This window comes from Lolium rigidum, chromosome 7 (assembly GCF_022539505.1).
Source record: "Lolium rigidum isolate FL_2022 chromosome 7, APGP_CSIRO_Lrig_0.1, whole genome shotgun sequence".
Taxonomy (NCBI): domain Eukaryota; kingdom Viridiplantae; phylum Streptophyta; class Magnoliopsida; order Poales; family Poaceae; genus Lolium; species Lolium rigidum.
The window spans coordinates 138,724,628-138,728,647 of NC_061514.1; the positions used below are offsets into that span (position 1 = coordinate 138,724,628).

General features: G+C 45.8%; 1 pseudogene; it reads left to right on the forward strand.

Moving 5' to 3' along the window:
* Positions 1 to 236: 236 nt before the first annotated feature.
* On the forward strand, positions 237 to 3,365 carry LOC124676086 (annotated as a pseudogene).
* The last annotated feature ends 655 nt before the right edge of the window (positions 3,366 to 4,020 follow it).

Here is a 4,020-nt window from a genome sequence, read left to right on the forward strand (position 1 = left end):
TTGGGATTTTCCATGATTGTGGTATGTATCATTGGTAATCTACAGAATTATTTTTATAATTTTTTATAACTTGTAAAAACATTTTACAATTTTTTTAAGTGAGCGAGAGCACTGGAGCTCGTGTGCTAAAAGCACTTTTCGGTATATTCCACAGTCACATAGACAATTGAGGTGTCGCCTGTACGCCTCAGTCTTATTCGGCATTCAACGGCAGCCAGTCACTGTGCCCCAACGACTGCGTACGTATCACTCCACTGTCCTGTGATGCAGCTGCAGCTGCAGCATTTTAATGCCAAACCTCAAACCCAGTAGCTGCCTTCCTCATGATGCTTCCTCTTTCTCTGTCACATATAGTAGCTGTCCACTCCTCGTATCCTCACGCCCGAAGCAGCAATCCACCCTCTTCAAGTCCAAAGTTAAAGCAGCTGCAACTCCCCATCTCCAAAGCTGAAGCAAGCAGAAACTCCGGTAGTTCGCCATGTCGAACATGAAGATCATCTTCTTCGGCCTCCTCTTTTCCCTGCATGTACGCGCGGAGGCGAAAGGCACCATCACAGCTGGGCTGGGACTCTCCGGCAAGGACACCCTTATCTCCAGCAACGGCAAGTTCGCGCTTGGCTTCTTCCAACCGTTCAGTAAGTCCTCCTCACGCGATGCTTCCAGCTGGTACCTAGGCATATGGTTCAACACCGTCCCAAAGTTCACTCCAGCATGGGTTGCCAACGGAGATAAGCCTGTCGTCGGCCCCACCTCGCCGGAGCTCGCAATCTCCGACGATGGAAACCTAGTCATCATAGACCAAACCACCAAGTCCATCATCTGGTCCACCCAAGCTAACACCACAGCAAACAGCACCAGGGCCATGCTACTGAAAACCGGTAACCTTGTCCTGCAGAGCACCTCCAACTCTTCCCGGATCTTGTGGCAGAGCTTTGATTACCCAACCGACACCCATCTAGCCGGCGCAAAGCTTGGGCGGGACAAGGTCACCGGCCTGAACCGCCATCTTGTTTCCAGGAAGAACTCGATGGACCCTGCTCCCGGCATGTACACTTACGAATTGCACGAGAAGAATGGCTCTGCCCGGTTCGGCCTTGCGGCGCACAACTCGTCCATACCATACTGGTCCAGCGGAGAATGGAACGGCCACTTCTTTGGTTCTATACCGGAGATGTCAGGTCGCCAGTTGATTGATTTTACCTTCATCAACAATGAAAAGGAGGTGTACTTCACTTATACCTTGCTAGATGAAGCGACGATTATGCGCTTTTCCCTGAATGTCTCCGGTCAAGTTAAGATACTGTTGTGGGTCGAGCGTGCACAGGAGTGAGTAACAGCCTTCAGCAACCCCGATGAGCAATGTAATGTATATGGTGTTTGCGGACCTTTCACAACGTGTGGACAGAACAAGCTTCCTCACTGCAGTTGTATGGAGGGCTTCTCCATAAGATCGCCTGATGACTGGGAGCTAGAAGATCGGACAGGTGGCTGCATCAGGAATACTCCATTAGATTGCGGTATCAACAGCAACACCACAAGCATGCAAGACCAGTTCTTCCCTATGCCATGTGTCTCTTTGCCCGACAATGGCCACAAGATACAAGATGCTACGAGTGCAGCTGGATGTGCAAAAGTTTGTCTGGGCAACTGCAATTGCACTGCATATTCCTATGGTAACAGAGGATGCTTTGTTTGGGATGGTAAATTAACTAATGTGAAACAACAACAATGTGGTAATGGCAATAATAACCAAGCTCCTCTTTATCTTCGCCTTGCTGACAAAGAGGTGCAAAGGCTGAAAAGCAACAGACGGCGAAGAATCATTGGGATTGTCATCGGTGCAAGTTTTGCTTTATTTGGTCTTTTGTCACTCCTCTTGCTACTGATGAGTAGGAGGTTGTGTTCTCACAGGATGAAAAATCTTCAAGGTGGTGGTGGCATTATCATGTTTAGGTACGCTGATTTGCAACGTGCGACAAATAACTTCTCTCAGAAGCTAGGGACAGGTGGTTTTGGTTCTGTATTCAAGGGGTTTCTGAATTCTGACATAGCAGTTAAAAGGCTTGATGGTGCTCGGCAAGGCGAGAAGCAATTCAGAGCTGAAGTGAGATCAATTGGAACCATTAAGCATATCAATTTAGTTAAACTAATTGGTTTCTGTACTGAGGGAGACAGGAGGTTGATTGTCTACGAATATATGCAGAATCGTTCTCTTGAAGCTCATTTATTTCAAAGCAACGCTACAGGCTTGAAATGGAGCATCAGGTATCAGATTGCTCTCGGGGTAGCTAGAGGACTGGTCTATTTGCATGACAATTGCCGGGATTGCATTATACATTGTGATATTAAGCCAGAGAACATACTCCTTGATGCATCATTCGTTCCAAAAATCGCAGATTTTGGACTGGCAAAGTTTCTTGGAAGGGATTTTAGTCAAGCTCTCACTACAATGAGAGGAACAATAGGATACCTTGCACCCGAATGGCTCAGTGGAACTGTTATTACAGCAAAAGTTGATGTCTACAGCTATGGCATGGTTCTGTTGGAGATTTTATCAGGAAAGAGGAACTCGGGTAGACAATGTACAACTGCTGATGATTACGACTATTTCCCTGTGAAAGTCGCAAATAAACTACTGGAGGGGGGTGTGGGGAGTTTGGTGGACGACAAACTACATGGTGATGTCAATTTGGAGCAGGTGGAAAGAGCTTTCAAGGTTGCATGTTGGTGTATTCAAGATGTTGAGTCTGATCGACCCACAATGGGTCAAGTTGTTCAATACCTTGAAGGTTTTGTTGAAGTCGACATACCCCCAATGCCAAGGCTACTTCAAGTTATTGCAGCGAATGCACTAGCAAAATGTAAGGAAGACTTTATTTACGTAAACATATTAATTTGAGCACAACTTGCTGTACATCCTAGAAGATAAGCAGACATGATAAGCTTATCAGGTTTTTTCTCAAGTGCATTTTGTATAATACTGATAAAAGACTATGGAATGTAAGATATATTGGTAGCATGCCTAACTGTGTTTACTTTTATATGTGCATATAGCCGATTGGTACCTGGATCCAGTATCACAAGAGGCGGGGAAACTTGAAGATGTCGAAGGCAGCGCACAGCACCAGGTGGCTCAACCTTGACATGAAGACAGGTTGAATGCAGTCATGGAGTAGAGTTTCCCTTCAGTGATTGTCTAAATCCTGGAATACAAGTGCCAACTTAGCATGTGTTTTGTTAAACCGCTCTGTACGAACTGATAAAAGGAGCTTGCTTCTTCCTAGTATTAATTATTTCTATTAGGTTCTGTGGCTCAAGCTTACTGTTGCTGTTTGTAAGATAGAGAGGCAATTTGTAAGATTTGATGTAACTTTCAATGCCACGCAATATGGCATACATGCAAAGTTTTTAAAAAATGCTAGTTCTTGTGCAGTTGCATCCAATGAGCTACCTAAGTTGTGCCCAATGAGGCAATGCCTAATAAAAATGTAAGAAAAAAGTATGTGCTAGTATTGCAAAGTATTACGATGGCGGGGAAGTTTATGATTTAATTAGGTCAATCACATTACAGTGGATTGTATCTAGCAGCTATTCAGCACAGACACAAGGATCTCAGATGGCAGGTAATTGGAACAGTGTCGGCCCCTCCCACTCCCACCTCTCCCCTATGAAAAGCCTCTGCCTTAGGCTCAAACGAGTCAGATCTGCTGCTCGTGCTTGGGCACGCGCTCGCAAGCTCCCCACGGTCTACCTGCTCAATTGCAGGGCAGTAATCTCCTTCCTTGATAGGTTAGAGGAAACTCGCCCCCTATCCCACCTTGAGCAAAGCCTTCGCTCTCTTGTCAGGATCAATCTAAGCAACAAAAACTCTGACCGTGCGACCTATTGGAGGCAACGTGCCAAAATTAAGCACTGCACCCTCGGGGATGAAAACTCTCGTTACTTTCATCTTTGCGCCTCGGGGCGCCTCCAGAAGAACCAGATTAAAAACTTGAATGATGAGAGTGGCAACCCAGTTTT